Source organism: Salmo salar, chromosome 15 (genome assembly GCF_965601325.2).
Source record: "Salmo salar chromosome 15, fSalSal1, whole genome shotgun sequence".
In the NCBI taxonomy this organism is placed as follows: Eukaryota; Metazoa; Chordata; class Actinopteri; order Salmoniformes; family Salmonidae; genus Salmo; species Salmo salar.
The window spans coordinates 27,348,598-27,375,000 of NC_138305.1; the positions used below are offsets into that span (position 1 = coordinate 27,348,598).

At 42.8% G+C, this 26,403-nt stretch overlaps 1 protein-coding gene across 2 annotated transcripts in view; it reads right to left on the reverse strand.

Moving 5' to 3' along the window:
* The window catches only part of LOC106571085 (signal-induced proliferation-associated 1-like protein 1), a 215,606-nt gene that overhangs the window by 106,847 nt on the left and 82,356 nt on the right, over positions 1-26,403 (reverse strand). For both annotated transcript variants that reach the window (XM_014143753.3, XM_014143752.3), the window contains exon 2: positions 10,948-10,986. The gene's annotated coding sequence lies outside the window, so the exon portion shown is untranslated. The remainder of the gene's footprint in view (positions 1-10,947; positions 10,987-26,403) is intronic.

Here is a 26,403-nt window from a genome sequence, read left to right on the forward strand (position 1 = left end):
CGAATATGGAGGTGCAGCTCCAACTTTTTGTCCTTAGAACAGCCTCAATTCGTCAGGGCATGGGACTCTACAAGGTGTCGAAAGCATTCCACAAGGATGCTGGCCCATGTTGACTCCAATGCTTCCCACATTCTTGATACACACGGGAAAACTGTTGAACGTGAAAAACCCAGCAGCGGTGCAGTTCTTGACAGACTCAAACCGGTGCACCTGGCACTAACTACAATACCATACCCCGTTCAAAGGCACTTCAATCTTTTGTCTTGCCCATTCACCCTCTCAATGGCTCACATACAATGTCTCAAGGCTTTAAAAAAAAATAATAATCCTACTTTAACTTGTCTCCTCCCCTTCATCTACACTGATTGAAGTGGATTTAACAAGTGAAATCAATAAAATATCATAGCTTTAACCTGGATTCACCTGGTCAGTCTGTGTCATGGAAAGAGCATAATGTTCTCCATGTTGTTGTCATGTTGCTACCTTGCTATGTTGTCGTCTTAGGTCTCTCTTTATGTAGTGTTGTGATGTGTGTTTTGTCCTATATTTACATGTTATTTAAAAAATATATATATTTATTTATATTGTATTTATTATTTCTTTTTTATCCCAGGCACCCGTCCCTGGAGGAGGCCTTTTGGTAGGCCGGCATTGTAAATAAACATTTGTTCTTAACTGACTTTCCTAGTTAAATAAAAAGGTTAAATAAAAATAATAATACAAATAAAATGTTTTGTACAGTGTATTTCACCTCAAATCTTAAGCATGACCCTTTAATCACTATTTAGAGATGGAGGGAGAGGGAGAGCGAGAGAGAGAGAGAAACAAAGAAACAGGGTATAGGAACTATTGCCTGGATCTCCAAAATGGCGTCTATGTGGCTCTGTTTGGCCATAGTGTGTGATCTACCCTGTATCCGTGCAGCACTGACGGTGCAACTGTGGTGCCAGTGAAGAGGAGTGGGACGGAAAGACTTGAGGAGCGATTCCTCTCATACCATGTCTGCCTGCGTGTGAATGCATGTCGCGATGCCTCCGTGTTCGCCTGCGTCACCAAATGGCACCCTATTCCCTATATTGTACACTACTTTTGACCAGAGCCCAATGGCACCCTATTCAATATATAGTACACTACTTTTGACCAGAGCCCTATGGCACCCTATTCCCTACACAACTTTTGACCAGAGCCCTATGGCACCCTATTCCCTACACAGTACACTACTTTTGACCAGGGCCCATAGGGTAATAGTGCACTATGTAGTCAATAGCTTCCCATTTGGGACTCTCCCTCCGACATCTTTTTCATGATACAGTGATGACAGATGGTGATAACTGACTCTAGGATCTCAAAACATTCCTACATCAGTTACATCTCTCAAAACGTGTCAACAGACAAAACATTCTCACGGTAAGGGGTTGCGCTCATCTCTCTCTCAATTCAATTCAAGGGCCTTTATTAGCATGGGAAACATATGTTAACATTGCCAAAGCAAGTGAAGTAGATAATATACAAAAGTGAAATAAACAAAAATGAACAGTAAACATTACATTCAGAAGTTTCAAAAAAATATAGACATTACAAATGTCATTATGTCTATATACAGTGTTGTAACAATGTACAAATGGTTAAAGTACAAAAAGGAAAATAAATAATCATAAATATGGGTTGTATTTACAATGGTGTTTGTTCTTCACTGGTTGCCCTTTTCTTGTGGCAACAGGTCACAAATATTGCTGCTGTGATGGCACACTGTGGTATTTCACCCAGTAGATATGGGAGTTTATCAAAATTGGGTTTGTTTTCGAATTCTTTGTGGATCTGTGTAGTCTGAGGGAAATATGTGTCTCTAATATGGTCATACATTTGGCAGAAGGTTAGGAAGTGCAGCTCAGTTTCCACCTCATTTTGTGGGCAATGTGAACATAGCCTGTCTTCTCTTGAGAGCCAGGTCTGCCTATCGAGGCCTCTCTCAATAGCAAGGCTATGCTCACTGAGTCTGTACATAGTCAAGGATTTCCTTAAGTTTGGGTCAGTCACGGGGGGGGGTCTCTCCCTCTCTCGCACCCTGGTTATGGTTGGTCTGTGCCTTACCGTCTTTCTGCAGGAATGAGAAGTCTATTTGTAGTGTTGGCTTTAGCCCGTAACAGCATAGAGCAGTGATTGTCCTGTCAGGAGAAATCCTTCTCCTTCCTACACCTTTCCTCTCTGGACTGTCCTGCTGTGCTGAGAGGAAAGGTTGTATGGTCAGCAATTGACTGTAGGAGCCAGCTGTGCTCTAAGGGGGGTTGAACTTATGCCAGCCTATGTACAGATGGCCAATCGACCCAGTTCTATACAAGGCTAAGGTTGTGTATGGTAGACGGTATTCAGCAGTTAGGCGAGTGTGTATGGTAGACGGTATTCAGCAGTTAGGCGAGTGTGTATGGTAGACGGTATTCAGCAGTTAGGCGAGTGTGTATGGTAGACGGTATTCAGCAGTTAGGCGAGTGTGTATGGTAGACGGTATTCAGCAGTTAGGCGAGTGTGTATGGTAGACGGTATTCAGCAGTTAGGCGAGTGTGTATGGTAGACCGTATTCAGTAGTTAGGCGAGTGTGTATGGTAGACCGTATTCAGTAGTTAGGCGAGTGTGTATGGTAGACCGTATTCAGTAGTTAGGCGAGTGTGTATGGTAGACCGTATTCAGTAGTTAGGCGAGTGTGTATGGTAGACCGTATTCAGTAGTTAGGCGAGTGTGTATGGTAGATTTGTATTCAGTAGTTAGGCGAGTCTGTATGGTAGACCGTATTCAGTAGTTAGGCGAGTCTGTATGGTAGATTTGTATTCAGTAGTTAGGCGAGTGTGTATGGTAGACGGTATTCAGTAGTTAGGCGAGTGTGTATGGTAGACGGTATTCAGTAGTTAGGCGAGTGTGTATGGTAGACCGTATTCAGTAGTTAGGCGAGTGTGTATGGTAGACCGTATTCAGTAGTTAGGCGAGTGTGTATGGTAGACCGTATTCAGTAGTTAGGCGAGTGTGTATGGTAGACCGTATTCAGTAGTTAGGCGAGTCTGTATGGTAGATTTGTATTCAGTAGTTAGGCGAGTCTGTATGGTAGACGGTATTCAGTAGTTAGGCGAGTGTGTATGGTAGACGGGATTCAGTAGTTAGGCGAGTGTGTATGGTGGGCGGGATTCAGTAGTTAGGCGAGTGTGTATGGTAGACCGTATTCAGTAGTTAGGCGAGTGTGTATGGTAGACCGTATTCAGTAGTTAGGCGAGTGTGTATGGTAGACCGTATTCAGTAGTTAGGCGAGTGTGTATGGTAGACCGTATTCAGTAGTTAGGCGAGTCTGTATGGTAGACCGTATTCCGTAGTTAGGCGAGTCTGTATGGTAGACCGTATTCAGTAGTTAGGTGAGTCTGTATGGTAGACCGTATTCAGTAGTTAGGCGAGTCTGTATGGTAGACCGTATTCAGTAGTTAGGTGAGTCTGTATGGTAGACCGTATTCAGTAGTTAGGCGAGTCTGTATGGTAGGATCTGCTATGTTGAAGCCAGCTGCTCCTTTTCTCATTCCTGACCAGGGTCATAGAAATGCAAACTCAGTCAGAAGATGTAACCTAGCTTTTCAATGTCCACCATATTTGCACCAAAAGTTCCAACTTCCAAGACAATGAAATTTTGGTCAGAATACAGATTAGAATATTTTTGTTCTGGAATGTTTGGAGCCAATACGGAATGAACGTTTGCTAACTTTGTATGAATTATAGAAGAGCTCTGGCTTTGAGGTCGACCAACCAGTAAAGTCTGGCCAACAGCATATCTTCCTCTCCTGAGAGCGAGGGGCGGGGTCAGAGTGGGTTAACACTGTCAGATCTGTCAACACCGGACAGGAAACACACTAAAGCCACCTCTGGTCCACTTCCTGTATCCTCTCCCAGGTTAAGGAAGTTTGAAAAGGGACAGGTTGTTCAGAATAGACAAGAGGGCCAACCTCAGTGGGGTGGGTTTTCAAACATAACAGAAATGCTATTTATAAAGGATGATATGCACTATAAAGAGATGCAAAGTCCTTGGTCACTTTTCAAGAGCATCTTATGGTAGACCATTTACTACAATAAGGTCAAGCTGAGGTCTACTGCTTTCAGTTTCAGAGTCAAAGTTAATACATTTTGGTTCCTGTCCAAGGCCTCCAGCCGTTGCAGACCAAGGCCTCCAGCCGTTGCAGACCAAGGCCTCCAGCCGTTGCAGACCAAGGCCTCCAGCCGTTGCAGACCAAGGCCTCCAGCCGTTGCAGACCAAGGCCTCCAGAGCAGATGGAAATTAGTGGGGGTGTCGGGTGCTGGGTGAAAACGAATGTGTCCACAGACAGATTGGTACAGATTGTGAGTGAAGAGAAAGTGTGAGAGAGAGTGAAAGAGAGAGAGAGAGAGAGAGAGTGGCAGAGAGGGAGGGGGTGCACAAAGTAATGACTCTTCACTCCATGTGAAAGAGTGTGGGAGTGGAAGGAGCGCAGATAGGGCGGTAGAGCGAGATATACAGGAAGATAGAGAGCATTGCCATAGAGAAAAATACAGAGATATTGAGAGAGAGAGCGCGAGAGAACGAGAGAGAGAGTCAGTCAGCATAGCTAGGGGTCAGTCAACAGCGACCTCTCGTCTCATCTGGGAGGAATGAGAAAGGACACAGACATCTAGAGTCCTCAGGCACATTCTCACTACACAACAACTAGAATACACACAGAACACTGTATCATGACCTCAACATCACGGAGAAGCACAATACACTCCTCCTGTAACACTGTATCAAGGCCAGAATATAAGGGCAGCTCTTGACTGCAGAGCAAACAACTGGAGAACTACAAGCTTTCCTAGAACGACAATACACTCATAACAGTGGATCAAGTCTGAACTAGGGTACCTTACACTGCTATAACCCTGTACCAGCCATGTGGATAAATAACTGGACCATATGCTGCCATGACAGTCTTTATCTGAAGAGGTTAAAGGTGTTGAAGGAGATCTGGGAAACGCTACACTAGGTGGGTGAGTTTTTGGCTCAGGCACGTGATGTTAGCCAAAGGGGGTCCTCTGTAACAGCTGCAGACCATGTTTAAAAAAAATAAAAAATAAAAAAAAGGTTGTCCCAAACAAAGTGTCAGAGAACAATAGGTTACTGTGTCTGGGACAGAATCGACAGGAAGTAGGCCTCTACAGCATTCCTCCACATACTATACAGCACTTGACAGACAGTGTGACACTACAGGCTGGCTACTAGGATCACTGACTGGCATCCCACTGACTGGCATCCCACCGACTGGCATCCCACATGAGTCTATACAAATCAAAATCAAACTTTTTTTAGTCACATGGGCCGAATACAACAAGTGTAGAAATTACAGTGAAGCGCTTACTTACCAGCCCTTAACCAACAGTGCAGTTCAAGAAGAGTTAAGAAAATATTTACCAAATAAACTCAAGAAAGACTTTTTTTAAATAATAAAAAGTAACACCATAACAATAACAAGGCTATCTACAGGGGGTACAGGTTAGAGGTACATTTGTACATGTAGGTAGGGGTAAAGTGACTATGCATAGATTATAAACAGCGAGTATCAACAGTATAAAACCAAATGGGGGGGGGGGGTCAATGTAAATAGTCCAGTGGCTATTTGATTAATTGTTCAGCAGTCTTATGGCTTGGGGGTAGAAGCTGTTAAGGAGCCTTGTGGTCCAAGACTTGGCACTCTGGTACCAGCTTGCTGTGCGGTAGAGAGAAAACAGTCTATGACTTGGGTGACTGGAGTCTCTGACAATTTTATGAGCTTTCCTCTGACACTGCCTGGTATATAGGTCCTGGATAGCAGGAAGCTTGGCCCCAGTGATGTACTGGGCAGTACGCACTACCCTCTGTAGTGCCTTACGGTCAGATGCCGAGTAGATGCCATACCAGGCGGTGATGCAACCGGTCAGGATGCTCTCGATGGTGCAGCTGTAGAACCTTTTGAGGATCTGAGGACTCATGCCAAATCTTTTCAGTCTCCTGAGGGGGAAAAGGTTTTGTCGTGCCCTCTTCACAACTGTTTTGGTATGTTTGGACCATCGTTGGTGATGTGGACACCAAGGAACTTGAAACTTTCGACCCGCTCCACTACAGCCCCGTCGATGTTAATGAGGGCGTGTTCAGCCCGCCTTTTGGTGTAGTCCACGATCAGCTCCTTTGTCTCGCTCACATTGAGGGAGAGGTTGTTGTCCTGGCACCACACTGCCAGTTCTCTGACCTCCTCCCTATAGGCTGTCTCATTGTTGTCGGTGATCAGGCCTACTACTGTTGTGACGCCAGCAAACTTAAAGGTGTTGGAGTCGTGTTTGGCCATGCAGTTATGGGTGAACAGCGAGTACAGGAGGGGACTAAGTACACACCCCTGAGGGGCTCCAGTGTGGCAAACGTGTCGTTGCCTATCCTTACCGCCTGGGGGCGGCCCGTCAGGAAGTCCAGGTTCCGGTTGCAGAGGGAGGTGTTTAGTCCCAGGGTCCTTAGCTTAGTGATGAGCTACGTGGGCACTATGGTGTTGAATGCTGAGCTGTAGTCAATGAATAGCATTCTCACATAGGTGTTCCTTTTGTCCAGGTGAGAAAGGGCAGTGTTGAGTGCGATTGAGATTGCGTCATCTGTCGGGGCGGTATGCGAATTGGAGTGAGTCTTGGATTTCTGGGATAATTGTGTTGATGTGAGCCATGACCAGCCTTTCAAAGCACTTCATGGCTACCGACGTGAGTGCTACGGAGTGGTAATCATTTAGGCAGAGTCCCTGTGCCCAAGGAAGGGAAGGTAACATGGTGGTCTGTTTGATACATGTAGGTATTACAGACTCAGACAGGGAGAGGTTGAAAATGTCAGTGAAGACACTTGCCAGTTGGTCCGTGCATGCTTTGAGTACACGTCCTGGAAATCCGTCTGGCCCAGCGGCTTTGTGAATGTTGATCTGTTTAAAAGGTCTTGCTCACGTCGGCTACCACACAGTCATCCAGAACAGCTGGTGCGCCTGACTGTGTAGGTCTATACAATACTACCGACGGGTGTAGGTCTATACAGTACTACCGACGGGTGTAGGTCTGGTGTAGGTCTATACCAGTACTACTGATGGGTGTAGGCCAACGTGTTTTCAGCACTTTTATTACCCTGACTGATCAAAACTAACTTTCTCGTCTGCTGAGAAATAATGTTTGGAACATCAAAATCGCAGTATCGAAACGTGAGAATCACAATACATTACGTATCCTCACCCAAGTATCGTGATAACATTGTGAGGTCCCTGGCAATTCCCAGCCCATTTCACCTGCTCTCTCCCTCTCCACTTTACAGTACAACTGTTTGTGTGAATGTGGGAGGGTGAGTAGGAGGAGAACGATAGCAGATTTCCGAGACCACAGTGCCAGCAACGATGGAGGAGAGGAAGGGGAGAGTGAAAGCGTTTTCTAGAACACTATGTGCTATTCTACCCTGAGAGAAAATGAGGGTCGCCTACTCACTACTTTCCTCCCATAAAAAAATAATTGTCATTGAAAGACAAAAAGGCCCATGAGTCTGAAGGTAAAGGTAATGAGCTCTGCTGAAGTGGTTGAGGGAGGGAGGGAGAGAGGACATCTGACTGATACAGCCTTTTAGGGAGACAGAAAAAGATCTCAATAGCTGTACTATATTTTGTACAATTATTAGTGGATTTGATCAAATCCACAGACACATTTGACCCTTATCTAAGCCCCGCCCCAGAATTTTGGGCAACCAATCGCAGCGGTCCAATGGATAGCAACTGTCGTCGAGTCCGACACCTTGAACAAGTGCACGTTTAAAAAAAAATAAAAAACGCATAAAAGCCAGTGAGGTATATGGCAAAAACGGAGTTTTCTTTAACCATCTAAGGTCGATGTCCACGCCCCCGCGGAAATCTAATTAGTATCATTTTTTAAAAGAAAATTTAAATCTCCCTAAAATTCTGTCAGTTAAGCATGGGATGTGTCTCAATCCACCGCATCCGCCTATTTACCGCTTCCACATCAAATCAAATTTTATTTGTCACATTCGCCGAATACAACAGGTAGACCTTACAATGAAATGCTTACGAGCCCTCAACTAACAATGCAGTTAAGAAAATACCAAAAAAAGTAAAAGATAAGATAAACAAATAATTAAAGGGACAGCAGTAAAATAACAATAGTGGGGCTATATACAGCGGGTACCGGTTCAGAGTCAATGTGTCATGTGCGGGGGCACCAGTGTTGAGGTAATTGAGGTAATTATGTACATGCAGGTAGGGTTAATGAAGTGGCTATGCATAGATAATAACAGAGTAGCAGCAGTGTAGGGGGGGTGCAAATAGTCTGGGTAGCCATTTGATTAGCTGTTCAGGAGTCTTATGGCTTGGGGGTAGAAGCTGTTTAGAAGCCTCTTGGACCTAGACGTGGTGCTCCGGTACCGCTTGCAGTGCGGTAGCAGAGAGAACAGTCTATGACTAGGGTGACTGTAGTCAGAATTTTTAGGGCCTTCCTCTGACACCGCCTGGTATAGAGGTCCTGGATGGCAGGAAGCTTGGCCCCAGTGATGTACTGGGCCGTACGCACTACCCTCTGTAGTGCCTTGCGGTCTGAGGCCAAGCAATTGCCATACCAGGCAGTGATGCAACCCGTTGGGATGCTCTCGATGGTGCAGCCGTAAAACCCTTTGAGGATCTGAGGACCCATAACAAATCTTTTCAGTCTCCTGAGGGTGAATAGGTTTTGTCGTGCCCTCCTCACGACTATCTTGATGTGCATGGACCATGTTAGTTTGTTGGTGATGTAGAAGCCAAAGAACTTGAAGCTCTCAACCTTCTCCACTACTGCCCCATCGATGAGAACCATGGCTTCTGGTTGGGGTATGTATGTACAGTCACTGTGGGGGTGACGTCCTCGATGCACTTATTGATAAAGCCAGTGACTGATGGTGTACTCCTCAATGCCATCGGAGGGATCCCGGAACATATTCCAGTCTGTGCTAGCAAAACAGTCCTGTAGCTTAGCATCTGTTTCATCTGACCACCTTTTTATTGATCGAGTCACTGGTGATTCCTGCTTTAATTTTGCTTGTAAGCAGGAATCAGGAGGATAGCGTTATGGTCAGATTTGCCAAATGGAAGGCGAGCTTTGTATGCGTCTCTGTGTGTGGAGTAAAGGTGGTCTAGAATTGTTTCCCCTCTGGTTGCACGTTTAACATGCTGATAGAAATTAGGTTAAACTGATTTAAGTTTCCCTGCATTAAAGTCACTGGCCACCAGGAGCGCCGCCTCTGGATGAGCGTTTTCCTGTTTGCTTATGGCGGAATACAGCTCATTGAGTGCAGTTTTAGTGCCAGCCTCGGTCTGTGATGGTATGTAGACTGCTACAAAAAAATACTGATCTACAGCTCATCTACAGTTTATCATGAGATACTCTACCTCAGGCGAGCAAAACTTTGAGACTTCCTTAGATATCGTGCACCAGCTGTTTACATAAATGCATAGGCCCCCGCCCCATGTATTACCAGAGGCTGCTGCTCTGTCTTGTATAACCCGCAAGCTGTGTGTTCTTAATGTCGTCGTTCAGCAACGACTTGGTGAAACGTAAGATATTACAGTTTTTAATGTCCCGTTGGTAGGACATATGTGCTTTCAGCTTGTCCCATTTATTTTCCAGCGATTGAACGTTTGCTAGCAGAACGGAAGGCAAGGGCAGATTAGCCACTCGTCACCTGACCCCCGCAAGGCACCCGGATCTTGTGCCTCGAAATCTCAGATTACTTGTCCAGTGAATCACGGGGATTGGGGCCTGGTCGGGTGTCTGCAATATATCCCTCGCGTCCGACTCATTGAAGAACTCCTCGTCCAATTTTTTTTTTTTTAATGGCTAAATAATTTAAACAGGTCACCAGGGGTACTTGCTACTTTGGTTAATGAAATGCAGAGCCCATTGGAACATTTTTTTAATTCCTAAATTACACTTTGTTACATCGTTTGCTAGCGCAGCTGGTTAGCTAGCTCAGTCTCACTGAACACCAAACGCTGCTAACGCTATCTAGCTAGCCACTTAATATAACTTGTTTTCTCAAAATGTTAGCTAGCTATGTTAGCAATGTTATGAATAAAACTCACATCTGCTGTCGACATCAGGATACGATTTGAGAGCACTAGTTAGCTCCAAATGTTGTCGTAGCTTTGACTGCATGCTGACAGTGAATTCAGAGACATTCAGTGGCTAGATACACTACAACCATAATTTGACCAGATTCCCGTTATTGTAATTGTAATGACAGTCCACCACAACATACCCAATAGTTTCCTGATTAGCGAGGAGTAGTCTGTGTTTAATTGCATTGTGTATTAGAAACAAACTTTGAGATCATTGCGAGGGGATTTCGCCAGCGGTTGGTATGGGGAAATCAGCTTCAAGGGTTAATGTTGACTGAGGTTGCAACAGTAACCAGGGGGCCAGTGGTTGGTATGGGGAAATCAGCTTCAAGGGTTAATGTTGACTGAGGTTGCAACAGTAACCAGGGGGCCATTGGTTGGTATGGGGAAATCAGCTTCACGGGTTAATGTTGTCAGGTTGCAACAGTAACCAGGGGGCCAGTGGTTGGTATGGGGAAATCAGCTTCACGGGTTAATGTTGACTGAGGTTGCATCAGCAACCAGGGGGACAGTGGTTGGCAAAGGGTACATCTTCTAATAAAAAAGACAAAATTGACTTCACATAACATCCCACTGGTCTAAGATAAGAATAGAAGCTCTTTTCAACTACACTGCTAGAAAAGAACAGCAGTATCCTTGACAACCAACCCAGTGCTAGAAGTCAAAAGAGAATTTGAAACACTGCAGAAAAGCACAGTTTATTAACAGTCAGTGAAAGAAATTGACACTTAAAGCAACGTTAAGGCAACGTTTGTCTAGTACTTACAGGCTCCTGTCCTGTCCTGTGTGTCAGTCTCAGGATAATCTGAAAGAAAAAAGGAGGAACATTTTTGGACCAAAACAGGAACTATAAGAATATAATCATGGGAACTTCACATTACCCCTTTGAGAGTAAACTTGGCTGACAGGGCAGAACTAAAAGAGATTAATGAAATAACACATCCAAAAATAAGAGGCTGACCGATATGGGATTTTTGGGTCTGATAGCGATTTTAGGGAGGCAAGTCACCAATATATCTACCAATATATGGTATTTTAGAGGTGAAATGATAAACCGACCGTTTCATTAACAAATTGTGCTCCAAAGGATTAACAGATACTGTACTCATTTACGATAGCAAATTTCAATTTACAAAAAAAAAAAACAATGACGTTTTCGTCTTTTGAGCTTCTAGTCATTAAATCTATGCAGCCTACTCACTCACTTTTTATAGCTACTGTTTACAGGCCTCCTGGGCGATATGCAGTGTTCCTCACTGAGTTCCTATCGGATCTTGTAGTCATAGCAGATAATATTCTAATTTTTGGTGACTTTAACATTCACATGGAAAAGTCCACAGACCCACTCCAAAAGGCTTTCGGAGCCATCATCGACTCAGTGGGTTTTGTCCAACATGTCTCTGGACCTACTCACTGCCACAGTCATACCCTGGACCTAGTTTTGTCCCATGGAATAAATGTTGTGGATCTTAATGTTTTTCCTCATAATCCTGGATTATCGGACCACCATTTTATTGCGTTTGCAATCGCAACAAATAATCTGCTCAGACCCCAACCAAGGAGCATTAAAAGTCATGCTATAAATTTTCAGACAACCCAAAGATTCCTTGATGCCCTTCCAGACTCCCTCTGCCTACCCAAGGACGTCAGAGGACAAAAATCAGTTAACCACCTAACCCAGGAACTCAATTTAACCTTGCGCAATACCCTAGATGCAGTTGCACCCCTAAAAATTAAAAACATCTGTCATAAGAAACTAGCTCCCTGCTATACAGAAAATACACAAGCTCTGAAGCAAGCTTCCAGAAAATTGGAACGGAAATGGTGCCACACCAAACTGGAAGTCTTCCGACTAGCTTGGAAAGACAGTACCGTGCAGTATCGAAGAGCCCTCACTGCTGCTCGATCATCCTATTTTTCCAACTTAATTGAGGAAAATAAGAACAATCCGAAATTTCTTTTTGATACTGTCGCAAAGCTAACTAAAAAGCAGCCTTCGCAAATGGAGGATGGCTTTCACTTCAGCAGTAATACATTTATGAACTTCTTTGAGGAAAAGATCATGATCATTAGAAAGCAAATTACGGACTCCTCTTTAAATCTGGGTATTCCTCCAAAGCTCCATTGTCTTGAGTCTATACAACTCTGCCAGGACCTAGAATCAAGGGAGATACTAAAGTGTTTTAGTACTATATCTCTTGACACAATGATGAAAATAATCATGGCCTCCAAACCCTCAAGCTGCATACTGGACCCTATTCCAACTAAACTACTGAAAGAGCTGCTTCCTGTGCTTGGCCCTCCTATGTTGAACATAATAAACGGCTCCCTATCCACCGGATGTGTACCAAGCTCACTAAAAAAGTGGCAGTAATAAAGCCTCTCTTGAAAAAGCCAAATCTTGACCCAGAAATTATAAACAAATTATCGGCCTATATCGAATCTTCCATTCCTCTCAAAAAAATTGAAAAAGCTGTTGCACAGCAACTCACTGCCTTCCTAAAGACAAACGATGTATACGAAACGCTTCAGTCTGGTTTTAGACCCCATCATAACACTGAGACTGCACTTGTGAAGGTGGTAAATGACCTTTTAATGACGTCAGACCGAGGCTCTGCATCTGTCCTCGTGCTCCTAGATCTTAGTGCCGCTTTTGATACCATCGATCACCACATTCTTTTGGAGAGATTGGAAACCCAAATTGGTCTACATGGACAAGTTCTGGCCTGGTTTAGATCTTATCTGTCGGAAAGATATCAGTTTGTCTCTGTGAATGGTTTGTCCTCTGACAAATCAATTGTAAATTTCGGTGTTCCTCAAGGTTCCGTTTTAGGACCACTATTGTTTTCACTATATATTTTACCTCTTGGGGATGTCATTCGAAAACATAATGTTAAATTTCACTGCTATGCGGACGACACACAGCTGTACATTTCAATTTCAAGCACCAAAATTGCCCTCGCTAGAAGCCTGTGTTTCAGAAATAAAGAAGTGGATGGCTGCAAACTTTCTACTTTTAAACTCGGACAAAACAGAGATGCTTGTTCTAGGTCCCAAGAAACAAAGAGATCTTCTGTTGAATCTGACAATTAATCTGGATGGTTGTACAGTCGTCTCAAATAAAACTGTGAAGGACCTCGGCGTTACTCTGGACCCTGATCTCTCTTTTGAAGAACATAAAGAATGTTTCAAGGACAGCTTTTTTCGATCTACGTAACATTGCAAAAATCAAACTTTCTGTCCAAAAATGACGCAGAAAAATTAATACATGCTTTTGTTACTTCTAGGCTGGACTACTGCAATGCTCTACTTTCTGGCTACCCGGATAAAGCACTAAACAAACTTCAGTTAGTGCTAAATACGGCTGCTAGAATCCTGACTAGAACCAAAAATTTTTATCATATTACTCCAGTGCTAGCCTCCCTACACTGGCTTCCTGTTAAGGCAAGGGCTGATTTCAAGGTTTTACTGCTAACCTACAAAGCATTACATGGGCTTGCTCCTACCTATCTTTCCGATTTGGTCCTGCCGTACATACCTACACGTACGCTACGGTCACAAGACGCAGGCCTCCTGATTGTCCCTAGAATTTCTAAGCAAACGGCTGGAGGTAGGGCTTTCTCCTATAGAGCTCCATTTTTATGGAATGGCCTGCCTACCAATGTGAGAGACGCAGACTCAGTCTCAACCTTTAAGTCTTTACTGAAGACTTCTCTTCAGTAGGTCCTATGATTAAGTATAGTCTGGCCCAGGAGTGTGAAGGTGAACGGAAAGGCTGGAGCAACGAACCGCCCTTGCTGTCTCTGCCTTGCCGGTTCCCCTCTTTCCACTGGGATTCTCTGCCTCTAACCCTTTTACAGGGGCTGAGTCACTGGCTTACTGGTGTTCTTCCATGCCGTCCATGGGAGGGGTGCGTCACTTGAGTGGGTTGAGTCACTGACGTGGTCTTCCTGTCTGGGTTGGCGCCCCCCCTTGGGTTGTGCCATGGCGGAGATCGTTGTGGGCTATACTCGGCCTTGTCTTAGGACGGTAAGTTGGTGGTTGGAGACATCCCTCTAGTGGTGTGGGGGCTGTGCTTGGCAAAGTGGGTGGGGTTATATCCTGCCTGTTTGGCCCTGTCCGGGGGTATCATCAGATGGGGCCACAGTGTCTTCTGATCCCTCCTGTCTCAGCCTCCAGTATTTATGCTGCAGTAGTTTATGTGTCGGGGGGCTAGGGTCAGTCTGTTACATCTGGAGTATTTCTCTTGTCTTATCCGGTGTCCTGTGTGAATTTAAATATGCTCTCTCTAATTCTCTCTTTCTGTCTTTCTCTCGGAGGACCTGAGCCCTAGGACCATGCCTCAGGACTACCTGGTATGATGACTCCTTGCTGTCCCCAGTCCACCTGGCCGTGCTGCTGCTCCAGTTTCAACTGTTCTGCCTGCGGCTATGGAACCCTGACCTGTTCACCGGACGTGCTGTTGCACCCTCGACAACTACTATGATTATTATTATTTGACCATGCTGGTCATTTATGAACATTTTAACATCTTCACCATGTTCTGTTATAATATCCACCCTGCACAGCCAGAAGAGGACTGGCCACCCCTCATAGCCTGGTTCCTCTCTAGGTTTCTTCCTAGGTTTTTGGCCTTTCTAGGGAGCTTTTCCTAGCCACCGTGCTTCTTTCACATGCTTTGCTTTCTGTTTGGGGTTTTAGGCTGGGTTTCTGTACAGCACTTTGAGATATCAGCTGATGTACGAAGGGCTATATAAATAAATTTGATTTGATTTACTCTAATTTATGATTCCTAAATATTAAAATTAACATTGATAACCACCAAAAAGCAACTATATGCGCTATAAATACAAAGACTTGTTTAGTCTACCTTCTTAGGTACGTTCTTTACGGAAATGTAAATCTGAAACTGCACTTTTCACAAGATCAAACTATACACTGAAATCAGTGGTGTAAAGTAATTAAGTAAAAATACTTAAAAGTACTACTTAAGTCGTTTTTTGGGGGTATCTGTACTTTAGTATTTATATTTTTGACAAGTTTTACTTCACTACATTCCTAAAGAAAATAAAATGTACTTTCTACTCCATACATTTTCCCTGACACCCAAAAGTACTTGTTACATTTTGAATGTTTAGCAGGACAGGAAAATGGTCTAATTCACACACTTATCAAGAGAACATCCCTGGTCATCCCTACTGCATCTGATCTGGCGGACTCACTAAACACGAATGCTTTGTTTGTAAATTATGTCTGAGTGTTGTGTGTGCCCCTGCCTAATTCGTAAATAAAAAATGTGAAAAGAAAATTGTGCCATTTGGTTTGCTTAATATAAGCATATTGAAATTATTTACACTTTTACTTTTGATACTTAAGTATATTTAAAACCAAATACTTTTTTACTTTTACTGGGTGACTTTCACGCGAGTCATTTTCTATTAAGGTATCTTTACTTTCGCTCAAGTATGACAATTGGGTACTTTTTCCCACCTCAGTGAAATCCTGTAACATGCAGCTCATAACTTCACCACTTTGTATTGAGTATAGAGGTCGACCGATTAAATCGGCATGGCCGATTTCAAGTTTTCATAACAAATCGGTAAACGGCATTTTCGGACGCCATTATGGCCGATTACATTGCACTCCACGAGGAGACTGCGTGGCAGGCTGACCACCTGTTATGCGAGTGCAGCAAGAAGCCAAAGTAAGTTACTAGCTAGCATTAAACGTATCTTATAAAAATCAATCTTAACATAATCACTAGTTAAACTAGTAATATCATCAACCATGCGTAGTTAACTAGCGTGTCGTGCGTTGCATATAGTCAATGCGGTGCATGTTAATTTATCATCGAATAACAGCCTACATCACCAAACGGGTGATGAATTAACAAGCACATTCGCGAAAAAATAAAATCACTGTTGTTACACCAATGTACACCGAACCATAAACATCAATGCCTTTAAAATCAATACACAAGCATATTTTTTGAAACCTGCATATTTAGTTAACATCGCCTGCTAACATGAATTTATTTTAATTAGGGAAATTGTGTCACGTTCTGTGCAAGCAGTCAGGGTATATGCAGCAGTTTGGGCCACCTGGCTCGTTGAACTGTGTGAAGACCATTTCTAACAAAGACCATAATCAATTTGCCAGATTTTTATATAATTATGACATAACATTGAAGGTTGTACAATGTAAGAGCAATATTTAGACTTAGGGATGCCACACGTTCGATAAAATACGGAACGGTTCCGTATTTCCCTGAAAGAATAAACGTTTTGTTTTCAAAATTATAGTTTACGGATTTGACCATATTAATGACCTACGGCTTGTATTTCTGTATGTTTATTATATTATAATTAAGTCTATGATTTGATATTTGATAGAGCAGTCTGAGCGGTGGTAGGCAGCAGCAGGCTCGTAAGCATTCATTCAAACAGCACTTTCCTGCGTTTGCCAGCAGCTCGTTGCTGTGCTTCAAGCATTGCGCTGTTTATGACTTCAAGCCTATCAACTCCCGAGAATAGGCTGGCAATACTATAGTGCCTATAAGAACATCCAATAGTCAAAGGTATATGAAATACAAATGGTATAGAGAGAAATAGTCCTATAATTCCTACAATAACTACAACCTAAAACTTCTTACCTGGGAATATTGAAGGCTCATGTTAAAAGGAACCACCAGCTTTCATATGTTATGAGCAAGAAACTTAAATGTTAGCGTTTTTAAATGGCACATATTGCACTTTTACTTTCTTCTCCAACACTGTGTTTTTGCATTATTTAAACCAAATTGAACATGTTTCATTATTTATTTGAGACTAAATTGATTTTATTTATGTATTATATTAAGTTAAAATAAAAGTGTTCATTCAGTATTGTTGTAAATGTCATCATTACAAATATATACAGTTGAAGTCAGAAGTTTACATACAACTTAGCCAAATACATTTAAACTCAGTTTCACAATTCCTGACATTTAATCCTAGTAAAAAGTCCCCGTCTTAGGTCAGTTAGGATCACCACTATATTTCAAGAATGTGAAATGTCAGAATAAAAGTGTAGAGAATGATTTCAGCTTTTATTTCTTTCATCACATTCCCAGTGGGTCAGAAGTTAACATACACTCAATTAGTATTTGGTAGCATTGCCTTAATTCTTTAACTTGGTTCAAACATTTTGGGTAGCCTTCCACAAGCTTCCCACAATAAGTTGGGTGAATTTTGGCCCATTCCCCCTGACAGAGCTGGTGTAACTGAGTCAGGTTTGTAGGCCTCCTTGCACGCACACGCTTTTTCATTTCTGACCACAAATGTTCTATAGGATTGAGGTCAGGGCTTTGTGATGGCCACTCCAATATCTTGACTTTGTCCTTAAGCCATTTTGCCACAACTTTGGAAGTATACTTGGGGTCATTGTCCAGACCCATTTGCGACCAAGCTTTAACTTCCTGACTGATGTCTTGAGATGTTGCTTCAATATATCCACATAATTTTCCTTCCTCATAATGCCATCTATTTTGTGAAGAGCACCAGTCCCTCCTGCAGAAAAGCAGCCCAGAACATGATGCTGCCACCCCCGTGCTTCACGGTTGGGATGGTGTTCTTCGGCTTGTTTTATCAGACCAGAGAACATTTCTCCAAAAAGTACGATCTTTGTCCCCATGTGCAGTTGCAAACCGTAGTCTGGCTTTTTTATGGCAGTTTTGGAGCAGTGGCTTCTTCCTTGATGAGTGGCCTTTCAGGTTATGTCGATATAGGACTTGTTTTACTGTGGATGTTGATACTTTTGTACCCATTTCCTCAAGCATCTTCGCAAGGTCCTTTGCTGTTGTTCTGGGATTGGTTTGCACCTTTCGCACCAAAGTAAATTAATCTCTAGGAGACAGAACGCGTCTCCTTCCTGAGTCGTATGACGGCTGCGTGGTCCCATGGTGTTTATACTTGCGTACTATTGTTTGTACAGATTAACATGGTACCTTCAGGCATTTGGAAATTGGTCTTGGCTGATAACTTTTGATTTTCCTATGATGTCAAGCAAAGAGGCACTGAGTCTGAAGGTAGGCCTTGAAATACATCCACAGGTACACCTCCAATTGACTCAAATGATGTCAATTAGCCTATCTGAAGCTTCTAAAGCCATGACATCATTTTTTGGAATTTTCCAAGCTGTTTAAAAGCACAGTCAACTTAGTATATGTAAACTTCTGGCCCCCGGGAATTGTGATACAGTGAACTATAAGTGAAATAATCTGTCTGTAAACAATTATTGGAAAAATGACTTGTGTCATGCACAAAGTAGATGTCCTAACCGACTTGCCAAAACTATAGTTTGTTAACAAGAAATTTGTGGAGTGGTTGAAAAATGAGTTTTAATGACTCCAACCTAAGTGTATGTAAACTTCCGACTTCAACTGTATATAAAAAATAAAAATGTGGCCGATTAATTGCTATCGGCTTTTTTTGGTCCTCCAATAATCGGTATCGGTGTTGACAAATCATAAAATCGGTCGACCTCTGAGTAGATTCACTACAATGCTTTACAACAGTCAGTCAAAGGTCGCGTAAACAAAACAGTTTATGGCAACCTCACAAGGAGAGCTTGTTCAGAGATACTTTTGAGGAGATGGGAAACTCAATTCAAATGTATATGTTTTCCCATGCTTCGTCAATGGACCGCGCAGTGCATTCTGGGTGATTCTTGGACAAGGAGAGCTCTCCTTCAAGGAGTGTATGGGGGTCAATTGGGGGCTAGCTCAAAAAAACAAAATTGGCATTAATTTTGTCTACAAGAAATACAACATTTAGGGCTGACCCCATTTAGTCAACTGGTCGATTGTTGGTAGATAGGCTGTTGGTCGACCGAGATTTCTTTAGTAGAGCACTAGCAAAAAAAATATTTTCAGGGTGTACAAGACACCTGTCTGATTCATGCCTGTCTGATTCATGCCCGTCTGAGTGGACTAATCCATTGTGGAGGACGTGGGGATGGGACAGTCCATCACTAAGACATGTGCTACTGAAATTGTATATGGTTATGTTATGTTAGCCTTCCCTGTGGCTCAGTTGGTAGAGCATGGTGTTTGCAACGCCAGCATGGTGTGTGCAACGCCAGGGTTGTGGGTTCGATTCCCACGGGAGGCCAGTACAAAAAAATAAATATATATATTTTTTTTTTAAATGCATGAAATTAAATGTATGCATTCACTACTGTAAGTCGCTCTGGATAAGAGCGTCTGCTAAATGACTAAAATGTAAAATGTATATAAGAACAATGGTGCAACACTAAAAACAATATTATTTTATAACACAATGTGCTTTTTCCTGCATTAAAAATAAAGCGACCCTTAAATATAGCATAAACAGTAAATAAATAAAACGTTACATTTCGGAAAATTACATTCAGGAATGTTTTTAGTTTTTGCTGTAATAAAGGATTTACAAATTATTAATAAAAAAATTATAATAATAAAACATTACAATACTCACCTTATAATTAATTTAGTGTTGTTTACATTGTTCCAAACGGTCAGAACAATTCTATTGTAATCTAACATAATATACACACAGGACCTGCTAATTACCTTTTTCTTGATCCAGTATTTGACTTCCCATTTATCTCCTGAGCAACGAGTAAACATTCCCCCATTTTGAGTTTATTATAGCCAGCTAACGTTAACCAGCCAGCGAATGTTAACCAAGTGACGAGGACAGGGATGCATTGACTTGGCACCAGTCCAGTGTGCGAACATAACTAGGACAGCCGGCCAGCTAGCTAGGCTAACTACTTTTGCTGGCATGATAAAGCCTAATTACATTACTATTACTGGTTAGCTAGCCAGCTAACGTTAACCAGCCAGCTAACGTTAACCAGCCAGCTAACGTTAACCAGCCAGCTAACGTTAACCAGCCAGCTAACGTTAACCAAGTGACGAGGACAGGGCTGCTTGCTTAGCCTGTTAGGGCTAGGGGGCAGTATTGACACGGCTGGATAAAAAACATACCCGATTTAATCTGGTTACCACTCCTACCCAGTAACTAGAATATGCATATACTTATTACATATGGATAGAAAACACCCTAAAGTTTCTAAAACTGTTTGAATGGTGTCTGTGAGTATAACAGAACTCAAATGGCAGGTCAAAACCTGAGAGATTCCTTTACAGGAAGTGGCCTGTCTGACCATTTCTTGAACTTCTTTTCCATCTCTATCTTTTACTAAGGATCTCTGCTCTAACGTGACACTTCCTACGTTTAGGCGCTCAGAGCCCGGGAAAAACCTGAATGTCGTCATCCCAGCCCCAGGCTGAAACACATTATCGCCTTTCTCAAGTGGCCGATCAAGGGACTCTGGGCTTAGGCGCGTGACCCGACCGCCCCCGCCTTTGTGATTTTTTCCTCTGTTTGCCGAAAAGGAGATTCCCGGTCGGAATATTATCGCTTTTCTACGAGAAAAATGGCGTAAAAATTGATTTTAAACAGCGGTTGACATGCTTCGAAGTACGGTAATGGAATATTTAGAATTTTTTTGTCACGAATTGCGCCATGCGCACGACCCTTCTTTACCATTTCGGATAGTGTCTGGAACGCACGAACAAAACGCCGCTATTCGGATATAACGATGGATTATTTTGGACCAAACCAACATTTGTTATTGAAGTAGCAGTCCTGGGAGTGCATTCTGACGAAGACAACAAAAGGTAATCAAACTTTTATAATAGTAAATATGATTATGGTGAGTGCTAAACTTGCCGGGTGTCTAAATAGCTAGCCCGTGATGCCTGGGCTATGTACTTAGAATATTGCAAAATGTGCTTTCATCAAAAAGCTATTTTAAAATCGGACATATCGAGTGCATAGAGGAGGTCTGTATCTATAATTCTTAAAATAATTGTTATGCTTTTTGTTAACGTTTATCGTGAGTAATTTAGTAAAATGTTAGCGAATTCCCCGGAAGTTTGCAGGGGGTATGCTAGTTCTGAACGTCACATGCTAATGTAAAAAGCTGGTTTTTGATATAAATATGAACTTGATTGAACAAAACATACATGTATTGTATAACATAATGTCCTAGGGTTGTCATCTGATGAAGATCATCAAAGGTGAGTGCTGCATTTAGCTGTCTTCTGGGTTTTGGTGACATTATATGCTAGCTTGAAAAATGGGTGTCTGATTATTTCTGGCTTGGTACTCTGCTGACATAATCTAATGTTTTGCTTTCGTTGTAAAGCCTTTTTGAAATCGGACAGTGTGGTTAGATTAACGAGAGTCTTGTCTTTAAATAGCTGTAAAATAGTCATATGTTTGAGAAATTGAAGTAATAGGATTTTTAAGGTTTTGAAAATCGCGCCACAGGCTTCAAGTGGCTGTTACATAGGTGGGACGAATTCGTCCCGCCTAGCCCAGAGAGGTTAGTGTACTTTTGATTATTTACTTATTTAAATATGCTGTCGCTGGCAAGCTACTCACCGTCAAACCACCATGCCCACTCTGACGTCGTGACTTCGGGCTGAATGATGTTCAATATACAGCTCATAGAGCACCCTCTTCAGGCAACCATTGAACAACCTAAAAAATGAGCGTATATAATATTCTATGTATCGGTGGTTTAAAGATTGATACAAATATTTCTGAGAATGACCGATATAAAATCGGCCGATATCAGCCTACCGATTCGTTGACGACTGGGGGGGGGAAGCGAGGAGAACGTTGCTAAAATAACCAAATATGGTCAATCTGATCTTGGCAAGAAGTCGTGCAGCCACAGCCATATGGATAATATTAAAACACACCCACGGTGTCTCCCCTGTGCAACGGGCCTATGTGATGAGTCTTCCAACTCCCACGGACTCCCCTCCCCAGACAGTTTTCAGGAGCATCCATTTGCCTCTGGAAACAGATATGGTTTTGTGTGAGATGGAGAATAGGAACACACACACACACACACACCTGGAGAGCCAGACAGCTGGGGATGTTGATTGTTTTTAAGACCAAGATAGGCCACAATGGACCACACAAGCATCCTAACCGTGTGTCCCCACTCTTACTCCGTAAAACACCTTACCGGTGGTCTGTGAGAGCTTGACCAATAGAAACACAGGGGAAGCAGGTTCTAAATACACTCAGTCATCCTGTCAAGTTTCTCGCCTCATTTCACAGTATGCTTGGCTTGACTGTGGACAGTCCCATAGGACATTCAGAGCTCTGCTTTCTAACATCCTTGAGGATTTGAATGCCCATTTCAAAGTCACTACAATACCAATTACTGTACTTTTTCTCAATTTTTTTAAATAAAATAAATATATAAAACAAAACAAACAAGAACATGTAGTTTTAGACTTTAAAACCTGTTGGGGCTACAGGTTAGCAATGAACCCCGAGTCGGGATTGCTAACAAGGCTGGAAATTCAAAACATCAAAAATCTAATAATTTCAATTTCTCAAACAATCAACTATTTTACACAATTTAAATGATAAACATCTCCTTAATCTAACCACATTGTTCGATTTTCAAAGAGGCTTTACGGCAAAAGCATAAAGTTAGATTATGTTAGGACAGTACATAGCCACAAAAGTACAAACATCCATTTTCAATTCAAGGTCAGGCGTCACCAAAAGCAGAAACCAGCTAGAATTATGCACTAACTTTTGTCAATCTCCATCAGATGACACTCCTAGGACATTATGTTATACAATACATGCATTTTTTGTTCCATCAAGTTCATATTTATATCCAAAAACAGCATTTTACAGTAGCGTGAAATTCAGATTTTTTTCTTCTCTGAAATGCTTCCGGTGAACATAACAAAATTACTATTCGAAAACATTGGTAAATTATAATATTGTCATTCAAAGAATAATATATTATCATCTCGTAATTGCTACCGAATGGCCAGATCTCAAAATAACTTTACTGGGAAATCACATTTTGCAATAAACGGGGTGCTATGCTAAGAACAACAGGCTATGCTATACAGTTAGCATCATCTAAAATCGATAATAACATTGTAAATATCCCCTTACCTTTGATTATCTCCATCAGAAGGCAGGCATCCCAGGTCCGGAAGGCATCCCAGGTCCGGAACAAATGTGGTTTCTTTTGACAAAGTTCATAATTTATGTCCAAATAACACCAAGTACTTAGCGTTCATTATGCTCCCACAAAACGTGGTGGGGGAGTGTAAAATCACGCCGAAAAGCTAAAAAAACCTAGTAAATAATCTATTTACGTCCGTTCAAACATGTCAAATGTTGTTTAGCATTAAGCTTTTGGTCCATTTTTAACGTTAAACATCAGTAATATTTTCACACAACCTATCCTATGTCTAGATAAACAATGATGACAAACTCACGCTTCTCAGATTTATGCGCAGCCGCAAAAAAATGAAGTGATGACATGTCAACTTCCTTGGATTCTAATTTGCTCTCTGTTTATCATAGACGCTTCAAACAACTTTATAAAGATCGTTGACATCTAGTGGAAGCCGTAGGTGTTGCGAAATGAATCCTTTCTCACTATGGTATCTATAAAACAATGACACTAAATAGTACAGTCACAAAATTCACATTTTTTTTTGATCTATTTTTCACAGGTTTTTGCCTGCAATATGAGTTTTGTTATACTTACAGACACCATTCAAACTGTTTTAGAAAATTCAGAGTGTTTTCTATCCGAATGTGTTAATAATATGCATATCCTAGCTTCTGAGTTGGTGTAGGAGGCAGTTAAAAATGGGCACATATTTTTTTCAAAATGTCTCAATACTGCCCCCGAGCCCCAAGAGGTTAAATAGTTTGAGACTTTAATACCAGGTTAGCCAATCTGGTGGTCCAAAAGAACATTAGATTGGTAAGTAGGCCAAACTGGTTGATAATTAGTACTTACACACAGTGCTATAATAGTGCTCTCAGCCAGGGGGGTCACCATAACAACACTTTGATGAGGATATTAGTGTTATAGTAGTCCAGTAACCATGGTGATTTAATCATTTAGAATGAGCACTTTGAGGACGATTAAGGAAAATGCTGATTCTGATACACCTTTAGGCTTACATAGGCCTAACACTAATGAAAATTAATTAAAACAATTTCAAAAGGACATGGAAAGGAAGCAAAAATAGAGGTTTCTCTTCCTGTGAGTTAACCAAGTCTGTTTATCCAGGGGCTGCAGCCTAGGCCTTTTCAGGCTACCTAAAGTCTATCAGCATATTGATCGCACGACACGCAAGGCTAAAACTCTCGACCACTGCTACTCTAACTTCCCCGCAATGCATACAAAGTCCCCCCTCCCTTCAGCAAATCCGACCACGACGCAATCTTGCTCGTTCTGTCTTATAGGCAGAAACTCAAACGGGATGTACCAGTGATGAGAACCATTCAACGCTGGTCTGACCAATCAGAAGCCACGTTTCAAGATTGTTTTGATCACGTGGAGTGGAATATGTTCCGGACAGCCTCAGAGAACAACATATGCGGACTCAGTGAGTACGTTTATAAAGAGGTGCATTGAAGACGTTGAACCCACTGACTATTAAAACCTTCCCCAACCAAAAACCGCAGATGGACGGCGGCATTTACGCTACACTGAAAGCGCGATCTACCGCATTTAACCATAGAAAAAGGTCTGGAAATATAGCTGAATACAAACAGTGTTGTTATTCCCTCCACAAGGCAATTAAACAAGCGAAACGCCGGAACAAGGACAAGGTGGAGTCGCAATTCAACGGCTCAGACACGACGCATGTGGCAGGGTCTACAGGAAATCACGGACTACAAAAACAGCCACGTCACGCCTCCAGACAAACTAAACACATTCTTTGCCGCTTTGAGGATAATACAGTGCCACCGTCGCGGCTCGCTAACAAAGACTGTGTCCCCTCCCTCTCCTTCTCCGTGGCTGACGTGAGTAAAACATTTAAATGTGTTAACCCTCGCAAGGATGCTGGCCAAGATGGCATCCCTAGCCGCATCCTCAGAGCATGCGCAGACCAGCTGGTTGGTGTGTTTACGGACATATTCAATCGCTCACTATCCCAGTCTGCTGTCCCCACATGCTTCAAGATGGCCACCATTGTTCCTGTTGCCAAGAAGGCAAAGATAACTGAACTAAATGACTATCGCCCTGTAGCACTCTCTTCTGTCATCATGAAGTGCTTTGAGAGACTAGTCAAGGATTATATCACCTCCACCTTACCGGCCACCCTAGACCCACTTCAGTTTGCATACTGCCCCAACAGGTCCACAGACGACGCAATCGCCATCACACTGCACACTTCCCTATCCCATCAGGACAAAAATAATACCTTGTAAGAATGCTGTTCATTGACTAGAGCTCAGAATTTAACACCATAGTACCCTCCAAGCTCATCATCAAGCTGGAGGCCCTGGGACTCAACTCCACCTCCAGCTTGATGGCCCACCCCCAGGTGATGAAGGTAGGAAACAACATCTCCACTTCATTGACCCTCAACACAGGGGCCCCACAAGGGTGTGTGCTCAGCCCCCTCCTGTACTCCCAGTTCACCCATGACTGCGTGGCCACGCACGCCTCCAACTCAATCATCAAGTTCGCAGACGACACAATAGTAGTAGGCTTGATTACCAACAACGATGAGTCAGCCTACAGGGAGGAGGTGAGGCGCTCGGGGTGTGGTCAGGAAAACAACCTCTCACTCCACATCGACGGGACAGCAGTGGAGAAGGTGGAAAGTTTTGAGTTCCTCGGCGCACACATCACAGACAAACTGAAATGGTCCACCCACACAGACAGCGTGGTGAAGAAGGCGCAGCAGCACCTCTTCAACCTCAGGAGGCTGAAGAAATTTGGCTCGTCACCCAAAACCCTCAAACATTTACAGATGCACAATCGAGAGCATCCTGTCGGGCTGTATCACAGCCTGGTACGGCAACTGCTCCGCCCATAACCGTAAGGCTCTCCAGAGGGTAGTGAGGTCTGCACAACGCATCACCAGGGGCAAACTACCTGCCCTCCATGACACCTACAGCACCTGATGTCACAGGAAGGCCAAAAAGATCATCAAGGACAACAACCACCCGAGCCACTGCCTGTTCACCCCGCTATCATCCAGAAGGCGAGGTCAGTACAGGTGCATCAAAGCTGGGACCGAGAGACTGAAAAACAGCTTCTATCTCAAGGCCATCAGACTGTTAAACAGCCATCACTAACTCAGAGAGGCTGCCGCCTACATTGAGACCCA